The sequence below is a fragment of the Eurosta solidaginis genome, chromosome 1 (assembly GCF_040869045.1).
Source record: "Eurosta solidaginis isolate ZX-2024a chromosome 1, ASM4086904v1, whole genome shotgun sequence".
Taxonomy (NCBI): Eukaryota; Metazoa; Arthropoda; class Insecta; order Diptera; family Tephritidae; genus Eurosta; species Eurosta solidaginis.
In genome coordinates, this window is record NC_090319.1 from 45399635 (window position 1) to 45415963 (window position 16329).

Consider the following 16329-nt stretch of genomic DNA (forward strand, 5'->3'; position numbering starts at 1 on the left):
TAGAAAAAGAAGAAAAACTTTCAGCCAATTCTAAAGGGGTCGGGTTCAAAATTGGTCGAAATGGGATGGAATACCCCATATATAAAATTCAAATTATGTATGTATGTATGTATGTAGGTATAGATCGAGTTGCGTCCTAAACGGTTCAACCGATCACAACCAAATTTGCACAACCTACTAGAAACCTTCCAAAGATGGTCATAGGCTAAAAATAATATCGATATATAAAAGGGGCGTGGCACCTCCCATGCAAAATGAATATTTGGTACTACATCACTTTGAAGGTATTCATGCTAGAACATTGAAATTCAGTAAGGAGTTATATGAGGTCAATTCCTAACATCCCCAAGAAAATGTGGGGTTGGGGAGAAGGGGGCGTGGCACCTCCCATATAAATGGAATTTATCATACTCCATATCTCTGGATGTAGTAATGGTAATATAATGAAAATTGGTAAGAAGCTATATGAGGTTAAGTATTAACACATCCAGTAAAATATTGAATTGGGAAAAAGGGGGCGTGGCACCTTCCCTAAAATTCGGATTTTTTAGAACTATGGCTGCCGTACAAACTTAGGTTATTATAACAGCTAAAGTTTGACCACAGAGTTGTTTGGCTGTTATTCCTTTTGGATGTTTAGTAATCTCCAGCTGTTAAAATTTTTTGTTAACTTCAGTCTATCCACATCTTCTATCTATAAATATATAAAATCAAAATTATGAATGTTTGTATGTAGGTATAAATCGGGTTGCGCCCTAAACGGATCGACCGATCACAACTCAATTTGAATCACCCACTAGAAACCTTCCAAGGATTGTCATAGGCTAAACATAACTTCAATATAAAGAAACGGAGTGGCACTTACCATACAAATGGAATGTTTGATACAGAATAACTCTGGAATATTCCAAGAACATTGAAATCCAGTATAGAGTTAAATTAGATCAATCCCTAACGCCACTAAGAAAATAAGGGGTGAGTAAGAAGGGCCGTGGCACTTCCCATACAAATGGAATAATGAAAATTGGTAAGGAGCTATATGACGTTAAGTCCTAACAGCACCAGTAATATATGGAATTGAAAGAAAAAAAAAAAAACAAGACAAATGGGACTTTCAGAGCTAGGCCTGCCTTAAAAACTTTGGTTATTTCAACACGTAAAGTTTGATTGCAGAGTTGGGTTTGGCTGTTATTCCTTTAGTAATCTTTTATGTTATCTTTAGGGTTGGTATTTTTGGATACGCCTGGAGGAACCGGAAAAAAGCATTTCTGTTCAATTTGATATTAATTGATGTAAGAGCAAAAAGAGAAATCACTATGGCAGTTGCTTTCTCAGATACCTCGGATACCCTTTGTGTGGTGGACGTACAACTCCGCATTTAAACTATCACTGTCTGCAAACATCTGATACACCGATGTGCAACATAAGCAAACGGTCAGGCCAAAGTGAGGGTGTGCGATGTGTGCACCATGACTCATAAACAGTCGCTGCAGCTTTTAAACCAAACCCCTAAGAATTTAAGGTGTAATGACCATCCCAAAGGTGGTGCTTTCCTGTTACTTGCTGGAACAACCGCAGTTGAAATAAATGCGTGCATTTTCGTCTATAGACGGCTTTACGTACAAAAAATTTACTCTCTTTAGAAATATGAGAGGACAATTTGGCGGAAACACTTCAGAGCAGCAGCTTTTGCTAAACAACTTCTTGAAATTAATTATGGAAAAATTCCTATTTCTTTACTAACAGATTTGATTTCTTTTCCTGCAAGTTTTTGAGAAATTATGAGCTCACTTGAAGCTTTAATAGCTAATGTTTCTTCCAAATATTGAATCTATTTTTACAAACTACATCGATTGATCCTTAAAAAAGGGCCCATAATATCATAATACTTATGCTTCGTTATTTCGATTCTCCATGCTTATGTAGTGGGACAAGGCTTTTCATCACAAAAGTTTTACGAATGTCATTGAAGCAATTCATTTTATCGGAAAATTTCGAAAACAAAAAAGGTTAAAACCAATGGTTCCGTTGATATCGATAGATTTGTCTTTTCAATTTTAAATGCCTCAAAGTAACAGTTTCGCACAACAGTTTCAATGATTACCTGTAAACTTTTGCAAAGCGGGACGGCTCGCAGCCACATACATATTTGTCCGGAGCGCTGAAGTTTGAGCTCAAAGGCTGCGACTTATCATAACCACCTACGACTGAACCAGTTAAGAGGGCGTACAAAAGGTCTGCAAAGGTAGACAATTGTTTAGTATGTGATTACAATGTTAAAATGTCAAATGAAAGCACTGCGACGGGACCGAATTATAACTAATGCACTTTCTTAGTGTGACCATTTTGTGGTTGTTCGGAACTATAACGATTCGCCTCAGTGTTGTTTGTGGATGATCGATTATCGACAGACATTTTCTTTTTCTATTGTTATCGCTATAGAGCAAGATACCTATTGTCTAGCTCTAGGTTTGCATTATTTTGGTATAGGTACGTAAGTTTACTGCATTGCACAACAGCTGAATGTGTACATGATCTAAAAAAGTAAATGGAATGGGTCAGACAAAAAAATTTGACAAATTATTGGTTGTCTGTTGGTTGTCAATTATTTATGAACCAATTAAAAATTGCGGGCGCTGAAGTTTTTATACTAAATTCAATGCAAGCTTTAACTGTTTACATATAAACAAGAAACAAAGAAGAAGCACAGGAACGCACTAAATGCCGGTTACTAGTGTTGGTTTTCAATTAAATAAACAAAAAAAGTAAAATAAAAAAATTTTAAGCGCTTCCTTTGTATAAATGGACAAAAATCAGCGAAAATGGCCACCTTTATATTCTTACTTCTCATAAATATTTTTACAATTTCTATGTCAATATTTGAAAATCAAAATTTAGCAAGAATATGTCTTTATATAAGCGAAAATTTTCGCTGATTTTTGTCCATTTATATAATGTAAGTGCTCAAAATTTTTTTAGCTTATTTTTATTTTCTCCTTTTCTTATATTTTCTCCGTGTCTTAACCTATCTGTTAAGTTTTACGCTTGTAGCCCAATGAGAACTTACATAAAAATCAATCCCAAAATTCCCTCTGTTCCGTTTGATTTTTCTGAATATATCAGTCCGTGCACCCCCTAGCGAAACTTTTTGCATTGTGTCATCGGCTGTCATCGACCTCTGAATTAAGCTCTATATTTTTAGCCTCTAGCTCATCGAGCAGTTACCCGGTTTCAAATTTCCAAATTATTATCTAATTTTTTCGTTCCTTGCTCCACCTAACGGAATTTTTTCTCCTTTTCTTAAATTTCCTTGGCGTCTTATCCTATCTGTGAAGTTTTACAGCTGTGCCTCAATGAGAACTTACATAAAAGTAAATCCCGAAATTCCTTCCGTTTCGTACGATTTTTCTAAATATCTCATCACGTGCGCCCCCTAGCGAATCTTTTTGTATCGTGTCATCGGCTGTCATCGACCTCTGAATTAAGTTTGAAATTTTAATTCTCTAGCTCATCGAGAAGTTACTTAAAAGCTGGTTTGGAAATTTTCAAATTCTTTTCTAATTATTTCGATCCGTGCGCCACCTAACGGTTTTTTCCTTTTGTTGCATTGTCACGGTGTTCTAACCTATGAGTAAAGTTTCACGTTTGTAGCTCAATGAGAAGTTACTTAAAAGTCGATTGCAAGATTTGTATGAAAGGCGGACAAACATTCAACCGACCTAATATAAAGGAAGTAAAAAATACAAAAAAAAAAAAAACCATAGTTGTAACTCAACTATATTTCACTTCATATGTAAGTGTGTGTGTCTGTGAGTAATGGAAAAATTTAATTAGTGCAACCAAAAAACCATAAATTTTATGCCGAATTTTTACTCTATATATAGACTGCAAATAAATAATTTTTTTTTAAGTTTATAATAGTGTTTAGCAAAATAACGAGGGATGAAAAATATAGAGTTGAAATGCTTTACAAAAAATGTCTCACTAGTGTTGACTTAAAAGAGAGATTAATGGTAAATATAGTTTAATGTGAGCGTTTCAAATTACTTAAATCATTGGATGAAATATATTAGTTTCCGTACACTGTAAAAAGTTCGGCCTAAATCTCTTCGGAGTTAAACCGCGTCAGGTATTAATTTATTTTACGCTGTAGAAGGAATAAGCTAATGTGACATCTACAGACATTTTGGTAAGTGGTTCAATATTCTAGAGTTCTAAACTGTCACAATTTTCTTATTTGGTGTGTTTTTTACGCGCATATACATCTGCACTTATACTTTGTGTGGACTGATAAGCGCACAGTCATATCGGTGCTTGAAAAAGTCTGATAGGAAATCACTTAATATTAATTAACGAAGGCAAAAAAAAAAGGAAGAAAAGCAAGACAGTATAATAACAATATACATAATTATGGGAATGAAAATAACGATGGTTACGGTCAAGATTTCGAAGCCAAGGCAAGCAAAAGGAATGGAATGGAATGGAAAGGAGAGGAATAAAAAGGAAGAGAATAAATGAAGGAAGGAACTAGAAGTCAAAATTCAAGCCGGAACCACAATCGAAACAGAAACCGCACGGAAGTGCCAACAATTTGTTATTGATGAGTTATTGGTTTGTTATCGACGGAATATGGGTTTACATTCTACTTCTTAGCGACCATTTATGGTGAAGATGTGCAGATGAGTTATCGCAATGTTAAGTGTTGTAAGCTTGCTATTGACAACAAACACTACCGGTGAGCAATCGATTTTATATTGTCGAGCTATAGGGAAAGAAAAAGTTAATAAAACGCCATTGAAAAGTTATCGATTTGTTATTGCAGTGTAGAAAATTTGCCAGCAGCGTGTTATCGAAGAGATAGCCATTTTGTCGAAAATTTATCGATTGTTTAACGAAAACTAATCGATATGTTACCAAAAAGTTATCAATTTGTAGTAGTAATGTGATGGATAAGTAACTGATTTGCTTTCGAAAAGTTGTCGATTTGTTGTCAAAAAGGTATCGATTTGTTAGCGACAAGTTAACTGGTTAGTTAACCAATTTGGTATCGGCATGTTAGAGATTTGTTATCTCCGACTGATCGCTTTGCTATGAAACAGATACCGATAATACATCAATATAAAATTGATGACAAATCTAAAACCTGCCAAGATCAAGCCGATAGCAAACCGATAAATCAGATAATTTCGTTTTCAATAAAAGCCTATAATAAAACAATAAACTGTCGATATCGGTTGTTTCCGCTAAGAATCGACGAAGGGCTTCTCAAATAGCTAAACAATTATTTCTTCTGGGTAAAGTAGTTTATGTTGTGCTTTAGCTTCAATCTCTTGGAAAGCTCTAGTTAATTTTAAAATATAAGTTTCTAGACGAATGGCTGTATGTTAACACATCGAACGTCACGGGTTCTTGGTGTTCACGACCTATTATTGTCGTCACAAGGCGTTCATACTTCTTCAATGTTCATTAACTTTTTAAGTACCTAAGCCCTTAACAGATCTAATTGTACTTGAAAAATTTGTGATCAAAGGAAATATTAATAAATTTCAAGTGCGTGAAAACTTGGAAAAGCGATACTCATCCACACATATCAACATAGACAATAAATAACAAGTAAGGAAGGTTAAGTTCGGGTGTAACCGCACATTACATACTCAGTTGAGAGCTATGGTAACAACATAAGGGAAAATAACCACGTAGGAAAATGAACCGAGGGTAACCCTGGAATGTGTTTGTATGACATGTTTATCAAACGAAAGGTGTTAATGAGTATTTTAAAAGGGCGTGGGGCTTGGTTCTATAGGTGGACGCCTTTTCGAGATATCGCCATAAAGGTGGACCAGGGGTGACTAGAATATGTTTGTACGATATGGGTATCAAATTAAAGGTATGAATGAGGGTTTTAAAAGGGAGTGGTGGTAGTTGTATATGTGAAGGCGTTTTTCAGATATCGACCAAAATGTGGACCAGGGTGACCCAGAACATCATCTGTTGGATACTGCTAATTTATTAATATCTGTAATACCACGAACAGTATTCCTACCAAGATTTCAAGATTTCTTTATTTCGCCCTGCTGAACTTTTTCATTTTATTCTACTTAATATGGTAGGTGTCACACCCATTTTACAAAGTTTTTTTCCAAATTTATATTTTGCGTCAATAAACCAATCCAATTACCATTCATTTCATCCTTTTTTTCGTGTTTGGTATAGAATTATGGCATTTTTTTTCATTTTTTCGTGATTTCCGATATCGAAAAAGTGGGCGTGGTCATAGTCGGATTTCGGCCATTTTTATACCAATGCAGATAAGTACGTGAACTGAGTGTAGTAAAGATATATCGATTTTTGCTCAAGCTATCGTGTTAACGGCCGAGCAGAAGGACAGGCGGTCGACTGTGTATAAAAACTGGGCGTGGCTTCAACCGAATTCGCCCTTTTTCACAAAAATAAGTTATCGTCCTAGAATCTAAGACCCTACCAAATTTCACAAGGATTGGTAAATTTTTGTTCGACTTATGGCATTAAAAGTATCCTAGACAAATTTAATGAAAAAGGGCGGAGCCACGCCCATTTTGAAATTATATTTTATATGCGTATTTTGTTGCACCATATCATTACTGGGGTTGAATATTGACATAATTTACTTATATACTGTAAAGATATTAAATTTTTTGTTAAAATTTGACTTTAAAACATTTTTATGGGCAAGATGTTTCTCGCAGATCTGACTGATATAGCTGAGGTCAACACGACGCTTAGTTAGCTTCATAAACTCAACGAAGTGGTTTGATTAGGAGAGTGGGAACAAATCCGTGTGGTTTCACAATGGGCCTATAAAGGCTTAAGTGTGCCGCTCCAATGTGGACGGCAGCCACTTGAACCTAGCCTAACCTAACCTAACACCAGTACATCGCTTTAAGTTTTTCCAGTTCGTTAAATGCAGCATGTTTTGATACAACCTGGCATTAATAGCCGTACATAACTGAACAACAAAAAATAAATCGCATAGTTTAACATGTTGGTAGTTTCTTTTTTTTGTTTTTTTTTTTGTTTTTCATTTTAATTACTTGTAAAGTAATTGTAATACAAATTGTAAAAAATGGTGAATATTAAAGTATATAAATTAATTAGGCTTTTGCTCATGCACAATTACGATATGCTGACACGTGCTTGAGTTCTGATATATGATTATATTGCATGTAACTTAAAAAAAAAAAACTTATTTAAAATTTACATGCAGCTGGGAAATATTTTTTTTACATTTGGACCCAGTAAAAAAGTGCTCATACGTTTTTAAAGCGAAGTATTCGGGAGAACGTCTCCTAGGAATAGATTGTGGAATTATGCGGCTAATGTTGGCTAAGCTGTGATTTTCCGGTAGTCTTATGCAGTGAAAAGGCTTTAGTACAGCAATCAAAAGCTGCTGCATACAGTGCTGGTCATCTTTGCACAACCAGTCGTGCAATAGTGGGTCAGTGCTGTGTGTTTGTGGTATATTTATTTTGTCAACAAAAGGTGCATGTTCGAAAGCTGGTAAAAAAATATATGATTTGAGCTTCTTCAAGCTAGGTTAAGCTAGGCCCATTTAAACGATAGCTCCTTTGGTAAATTTTTTTGGTCCGTATTGTTTTTAAATTACTAACGGCACGCCGACTTACGATAATTTAGCGAATGTCTGCAAAGCACCGATAAAGTTACGTATATGGTAGACATTGATCTCCTGCAGTGAATCGAGTATAACAGAGTGAAAATTACAGCGCAACTACAAAGTTATCGCTACCACGGACAGAGCTCAAGCAATCCCCGACCAATGAACTGCAAAAATCGTACACAACAACGTTCGATTACATTCGGCAACATGATCGTGTTCAATGATCCAACTTGCTTAAACGAACATAATCGACATTGATTTAAAATCAACCAACTTATTGCATGCGTGAACAAAATCAATTCAGGCGTTTGCTCGTTTGCTTCAACGGCGATTACATTCATCGAAATGAAAAGGCAAATATGGAAACTCCATGCGTCTGAATATTTGCATGTTTCTTCTACCCTTACGTCACGGCGACAAGCTACATATAAATATACTATATCCATACATATAAACATTGCTTACGATTCTGTTTGTTTGCCGAACTAAACGATACTAATTCTCGTGCTTTGATTTTATTTTCCGCTTGCCTTCGTTTGATCAATACAATCGTACGCAAAACCTGTTCGGTAATTCGATCGCATTAATGCTGACAGAGTCTTGTAAAGAGAGATGCTGAGTTTATTCAATATGATTTTATTCGCATGATTAAATGTGAATGCAAGTTTTAGTGTATGATTAAATCAAGAAAATTGTGATTTTTACAGTTCACTGTCCCCGACAGCGTTCGGCCTCACGGTAATAGAGCTTACCGCTTTGATAGCTGCTTTTCAATCGAAACATTAATCGAATGCTGATTGGAAAACTGAAAGAAATGATGCTAGTAAAATAAACAAATCGGTGCTGTTGTTCTTGACTTAACGGTGATTCGGTGAAATTGATCGAACTATGGTTAATTCGATCGAGTTCCTTGTCAAGCGAACAAATTAGTTTAGTCATTTCAACAGAAGAGAAATTGTCGCTTTTAAGTTAACAAAATTCTGTAAAATTGACAGATTCCTAATCAATCTAACTGATTTTTTTGTTAACACAACTGATCTCATTGGGCATTTCAACAGCGATCAACAGTCAATACATGAGCAAATTTCAAAGAGAATTTTACGCTGACTGCGTTTTTTACTTTGTACTTATGTATGCTGTGTACTACATGTATGCACATTAGACTTGGTCGATTTATTAACCGATATCGCGCCATCGATTTTTCGATAGGATTTTGGCTTGGAAGAAAAAATTTCCACTACGCATACCCAAAAAAATTATTTTCGAGCCTGCAAAAAAAAAATGGCGAAAGGGTAAGTTTTTCGACCAAAACACTCCTCAAAGTCCTAAAACTATTTTTTTTTTTCAAAAAACTGTTATAAAAACGTAGCGCGATATCGGTTAACTTTCGTCCATACAAATTGACCCAGGTTAGTGCACATATTTACGTATGTAAATGGCGGCCGCCATGGTGTGATGGTAGAGTGCTCCGCCTACCACACCCAAGACCCTGGGTTCACACCCCGGGCAAAGCAAATTAATTAATTCTTTAATTTAATTTCTGCCATGAAAAGATCTCAGTGAAAACTCATCTGGCTTGCAAATGCCGCAACATAGGTACTTTCGTACAAAGCTGTCGCAATAATTTTTTTTTTGTTAATTTGACTACTAAAACGGTCAATTACGAATCAGCGAATTGTGCGCAGTTGATTCAACATCTTGTTGCGATGGATAAAAATTGACAGAAATTTCGTTTGAATTGACCCGTATTTCGGTTGATTTTACCAGTATTTTTCTTTCAGTGTATATTACCTTATATCAGCTTCTGCTTAGAAAACGCCCGTTTTGAAAAATTTATCAAAAACGGCTTATATCAAAACTTGTTTTAAAAAATGCCTTTCCAGAAGTCGGTTGAAAAACACTGTATTTCAAAATTGTTTTCATAAACGCCCCATTTAACGTTGAAATGTATTGGATTCATACTCAGTGAGGGCGTTTATGAAACGTGTTCTATGGGAAGGCGTTTCTAAATAAATTCTGAGGTAGAGCGTTTTTTAAAAGCATTCTCAGATAGTTAGCGCATTTCCAAACTGACAACCAGTATAGAGTGATACGAAATACCAGAAGCCAAAAAAGCCAAATTTATTAGCGACAACCTTTACCTGGAATACACCGAAATAATCGGCCAACTTTTTCTTGCTATTATCGAGCTAGTGAAAAAATACTCCAAATATCAGCAATCGCTTTCATCCCCTTCACCCACATCCAATACTCCAACCCTGTTGGGAGCTCCACTCTTTGCCAATCACCACTTGGCAAGCAAAATACAGTTAAACCGTAGCCCTCGTAGCTAGGGCTAGGAAAGGAAATGAAAGGAAAAGTTTTGTAGGTAAGTTATCGTCTAAATAAAAACGAGTTATCGACATGTAACATTGTTGACAAGGCGTTATTGATTTCTTATCGAAAATGCATCGATTTGCCATCGAAAACTTATTTTTTTATCGATAAAAATTTATCTATTCGTTATTGAAAAGTTATCGATCAAATATCAAAAAACAATAAACTTTTGTCGAAGAGTCAGCGATATATTATCGAAAAGTTATACATTTTTTAATCAAAAAATTAACCAGTATTTATCGAAAACTTATCGTTCAAAAAAGTAGTTATCGACTTTGTTCTCGAATACTTATCGATTTTTTATGAAAAATTATCGATTTCTTATCGGATTGCTTTAGTTGTTATCGGCGTGTTACTGTTATGAAACAGACTTCAATATAAAATCAACTACACATATGTAACCTTAGATACAAGCCGTTAAGAAAACAATGAAAAGGCTCGCTCGGCGACAACAAGCCAAAAAAAAAAACGATAAATCTCTGGCAGTATCTATTTTAAGCTGTTCGAAGCTCGTCCCAAAAGGTCGAAATTAGCTGTTTCCGGTAATGTGACCTCTGCTGTGGGTTAACTTCAACCCCTTTTGCGAGATCTAGTTAGCTAAAAACATTATATTTATGTGTATTTATACAGTGTAGCCTTGTGGGGGGAAATCGCGTTCAAATAAATTATTACTAAGGCGATTAGCTACTACTTAGAATAATGCAGTTATTGCAGGATAATCAAAACTTTCTTTTGGAACTGAGCAGTTACTAGTTACTTTGAAACTAGTTTCTGTTAAACCGCTTTAGTACTAATTGTGATCCGAAATAATAATCATTAGCTGTTGGTTTTCATGCGTGGTATTCATTATAAAAACTTAAATATGTAGATGAATATTAAATATAAGGGTATAAATTTTTTAAAGCCCAACAGCATGAAAACCAATTTGTGACAAACCAAATGAGTTAGGGGTCATAACTGGGCAACAAGTGGAAAATTAAATTTAAATATGACAATTAAATTGAAATGCCACATTACACTTATGCACGTAAAAAATATTCGCAAAAGAAGATCGCATATAATAATTTCATAAACATCATTGTGTGTACATATTAACAGTGCTTAATAAAATTATGCGAAAAACCATTGAATCTTTTTTTTTTAAATCATAACAATCCTTCAAAACATAAGTAAGTTAAATATTTAAAGTTAGTAGCTTGAGCCTGAGTAATTAAAATGTATAGCAGTGAAAACGAAAATAAAAATAGAATGTTTTATCAAATTTCATCGATTGAATCTTTCTTTTATTTTCGATAAATTAAGAAAAAACGTCTACATTCCTCAAAGAGAATTACGAAAAAATTCGAAATTTCGTAACTTTTTTTCAGTTTGCTGTTAGTAGCCCTGGTGAAATTTAGTACAAGCTACAGATCTCTTAAAGCTCGTACTGATTTTTGAAAATTTTTTTCCGAAGCATGTTTTATATATTCCATCATATTTGGGTACAGGGCACACATTTTTTAATTTCGAAATGCTAACGAACAACTTTTACACCATCACTAAAAAATTTAGTGCTTAGTGCATTGTGCCGGCCTATGTCTTCTATACGAAGGATGCATTGCATTATGTTTTTAACGAGAAAAATTTTCAGGAAGGAAAAAAAAAACTAAGATTCGGCTAAAAAATACGTTTACCCCAAAAAATTAGAAAGCCCTTAATAAGAAGTTCGAAATTTTCTCAAATTTTCTTTTATTTTCGATACTTCAAGAAAAAACGTCTATAAATGCAAACCAATCTCAAAACTGTTTTCGAACAAATTCCAAATTTCTTAATTTTTTTGAGTGTGCGGTTTTGTAGCCTAATGAATTTTAGTCCAACAATATCCAAGCTAGAGATCTCTTAATATTCGCAGTGATTTTTGAAAATTTTTTTTCGAAGGGTGTTTTGTATTTACTTCCATCATAGTTGCGAACAGTATATGCGAACAACTTTCCCACTATCACTAAAAAATTTAGTGCTTAGTGCAGTGTGCTCAACTATGTTTTCTATACGATGACTGCATAGCATTATTTTTTATACGAAAAAAAAAAAACTGTCAGAAACGAATAAAATATGCTTCGGCTACAAAGCTTTATACTACAAAAAAAAAAAAAAAAAAAAAAATAGAAAATTCTAAATAACAATTTCGAAGTTTTCGAAAAAATTTTTCAAAGTTTTTTCATTTTTATTCTCATCTGAGGAAAGCTCATAGAGTATATTATGTAATTTTTAATCTAAAACAGTTCGCTAAATAAAGCGTATTTAAAACGCATATTTTACACCTCAACAACTCGGCAACATGTGTCCAACTTATCACTCAACAGTTGCGTCTTCCAAACACGACCATTAAAATGTTTCCAAATTTGTCATATCTATGTTACTATGGTAAACACTGTACAAGCTAATTATACAATTAATAATTTGTAGTGATTATTAATTGGGGATTTTAATTTAAAATTTAACCCTTAATGACACTGCAAAAATTCAATTTACAAGTTCTGTAAACCTTATAGCCCATAAGTAGTGATAATTCAATTTAAGGTATTATGTACACCCAATAAACATTAAGACTTATGTACACTAGGGCTCGAAATAGCTTGTACTCTAAATTGATTCTCTAATCGAACTCTAATGTAAGAATGTCAATATTGGATATACCGTCTGCTTACATCCAATATCCTCCATCAGCAAAAACCCAATTTATTTCTAGAACTTTAACGCTGATTTTAACACACAAATGCACTAGTTCTTTCTTTGATGACAGCAAGTCATTCGTTTTCGTTTACCACAAAATCTATTTTTTGACTACTAATCTATGCCAGAAAAGAAGAAACTCATGGCGTGTTTGTAGCTATTTTCTCCAGCATGAAGTTGAAGGAAGTCGCGCGATGGAGGCTACCTCGTCTGAAACATTATTTGGTTTATAACAACTCGGAAGTGTAATTCCCAATCCTAACGAAGTTGGTTGCTTCAAAGGAAATTTAAGGCTAGATATATCTACTTATATGGAGCTGCCTTTCGCACTACTTTGAGGTTGACAAAGAGATGATTCGTGCAGATTCTTTTATAGCGGAATTTCTTCAAGACGTGGCTTATGGTGAAAATTAGGTCGAACGTATACTTTCTAGTCCTGCCGCTGCTCTGATCTGGCCCAATCAGTTCATCGCCTGTGAACACTGTAACTTGAGTAAATTTTGAGATATCTAAGCCAAGTCGAATTGAAAAGTAAAGCGGTGCTGATTTCGAGACGATTTCCATATCGTGTTCTCTATTCTGATTATTATTATTATTAGGTCGACATGATTTCGAATAATTGTTGGTTGTTTCTACCTCGACTCGTTTTCATTTCTACGGCGTAGTGTTTAGAGGGATCAAATCAAGGTCGAGTGGTAGACGGTTCCGGTTCTTCCAGAGCTTTCATTTTCTAAATGAGTATTAATTTTTTTTTTAAATTTAAATATTTTCGATATTTTTTTGTTGCTTTTTCGGCCTTTGAACTGTAATAATTTTAATAATCTTAAACGAGATCTAGGCCACACATTAAATAAAATACACTCACTTGTTTTATATATTTAGCGATGTATTTAGGTCGATATTTCGATTTCAATTTGAAATCATCCTCAGGAATTATTATCGATAAATATATACAACAGGTGTGTGTATTTTATTTAATGTGTGGCCTAGATCTCGTTTAAGATTATTAAAATTATTAAATATGTTCCTAAAAAAATGGTCATACCCTAGTGCTTACGGCTCGCAAAGAGCAGGCTTCTTGTCCTTAATGTGAGGGCTAGATCTATTTTGAACCTTTGCTATTCCGCGATATGGAGACTAAGAACTGTCAACGCCCTAATCTATGGTGCTATGCGAATCTAATAGGCAGGTGATTTGCTTTTAGAGCATATGCACCTTTATTTGAACGGAGCATTTCCCCCGCTTCGGGAATTAACGGTGGCCTTATCTGTTGTAGGTTTTACTCAAATGCTAGAAAGGCAAGCGCCAAGGCAGTGGCGGTAGTTAAAGCTGAGCATAAAGAAAATTATATCAGAGATGAGTATGTCGTTTGTAGAATTTCGCTAAGCATAAGCGGTTGCAAAGTTAGCAGTCCAGCTATGTGTTTAATGATGTATTGTAAAAGGGTTGAAAAAACTTTGTGTAAGAGACCTTAGAAGGTAGTTTTAAAAAATGAATGGTATTCTCGCCAATAAATAAATGCACAACAACATCAAAGCAAGCAATACATATGTACATGTAAACATCAAAGCAAGCAGCCACACATATATGTAAATAGCGAAGTCAAGAGCGAAGAGATTATTTCACATACACACGTGTAGTCAGCACTTAAGAGCGAAGCAGAAATAACAGATAAATAAGCAGTTGTTCGAGAAGGCTGTTCGTGAAAGGTCTAGACACTTGGAGCAGAGCTCACTTGCTGAGCAGAACTAACAGAGTATATTAATTTTGTTCGCATAACGGTACCCGCTAACGGCATAAACTAATCGAGATAGATATAGACTTCTATATATCAAAATGATCTTGGCGAAAAAAGAAAATCATTTAGCCATGTCATAACGTCCGTCTGTCTGTCCGTGAACACGATAACTTGAGTAAATTTTGTGGTATTTTAATGAAATTTGGTATGTAGGTTCCTGGGTACTTATCTCAGATCGCAATTTAAAATGAACGAAATCGGGCTATAACCCCGCCCACTTTTTCGATATCACGATGAAACTTGGCAGGTGGGTTGAACTTATGACGAAGAATAGAAAATTTGTAAAATCTTTGACAATGGGCTTGGTACCGCCCACTTTTAATAGGAGATAATTTACAAATTTTGCAAGCTGTAATTTGGCAGTCGTTGAAGATATCATGATGAAATTTGGCAGGATCGTTACTCCTATTACTATATGTGTTCTAAATAAAAATTAGCAAAATTGGATGACGAGCACGCCCAATTTAAAAAACAAAATTATTTTTAAAGTCAAATTTTAACAAAAAATGTAATATCTTTACAGTATATAAGTAAATTATGCCAAGATTAAACTCCAGTAACGATATGTTGCAAAAAAATACAAAAATAAAAGAAAATTTTAAAATGGGCGTGGTTCCACCCTTGTCATTTAGTTTGTCTAGAATGGTTTTAATGCCATAAGTCGAACAAAAACTAAATTAAATTTGGTAAGGGCATAGCTTCTATGACGATAACTGTTTTCTGCGAAAATGGGTAAAATCGGTTAAAGCCAAGCCCAGTTTTTATACACAGTCGACCGTCTATCCTTCCGCTCGGCCGTTAACGCGATAACTTGAGCAAAAATCGATATATCTTTACTAAACTTAGGTCACGTACTTATCTGAATTCGCTTTATCTTTACGTTAAAATGGGATCAACAAATGAAAAAAATGCCATAATTCTATACCAAATATGAAAAAAGGGATGAAACATTGCGATTGGATTGGTTTTTTGACGCAAAATATAACTTTAGAAAAAACTTTGTAAAATGGGTACCATATTAAGTAGAAGAAAATGAAAAAGTTCTGCAGGGCGAAATGAAAAGCCCTTGGGATCATGGTAGGAATACTGTTCGTGGGGGTACCCGACAGATGGTGTTCTGTGTCACCCTGGTCCACATTTTGGTCGATATCTGGAAAACGCCTTCACATATACAACTAAGGCCCACTCCCTTTTAAAACCCTCATTAATACCTTTCATTTGATACCCATATCATACAATCACATTCTAGAGTCACCCCTGGTCTACCTTTATGGCGATATCTCGAAAAGGTGTCCACCTATAGAACTAAGGCCCACTCGCTTTTAAAATACTCATTACCACCTTTCATTTGATACCCATATCATACAAACACATTCTAGAGTCACCCCTGGTCCACCTTTATGGCGATATTCCGAAATGGCGTCCACCTATAGAACTACGGCCCACCCCTTTTAAAATACTCTTTACTACCTTCCATTTGATACCCGTGTCATACAAACACATTCCAGGGTTGCCCCAGGTTCATTTTTCTACATGGTGATTTTTCCTTATTTTGTCTCCAAAGCTCTCAGCTAAGTATGTAATGTTCGGTTACACCCGAACTTAGCCTTCCTTGCTTGTTAATATTTGAGTTATTTATTCGATATTTCAGCCATTCGAAGTATAGCAGAAGCTGCAGAAAAGTTAAGGATTCGTAAAATACGTTACGATATGCTTTTTGCTTAGTCGCAAATGGCAACGTTTAATAGTAACTTTTATGATTTGCTACAAAGTTTATTCTTGACCACTC

At 34.9% G+C, this 16329-nt stretch overlaps 2 protein-coding genes across 2 annotated transcripts in view; one reads left to right on the forward strand and one right to left on the reverse strand.

The window, feature by feature from the left end:
• LOC137252734 (trichoplein keratin filament-binding protein) overlaps window positions 1-16329 on the forward strand; it is a 310267-nt gene that overhangs the window by 138028 nt on the left and 155910 nt on the right. The window lies entirely within an intron of this gene.
• The window catches only part of LOC137252761 (peptidoglycan-recognition protein LB-like), a 122270-nt gene that overhangs the window by 105248 nt on the left and 693 nt on the right, over window positions 1-16329 (reverse strand). The gene's annotated exons all lie outside the window — the stretch shown is intronic.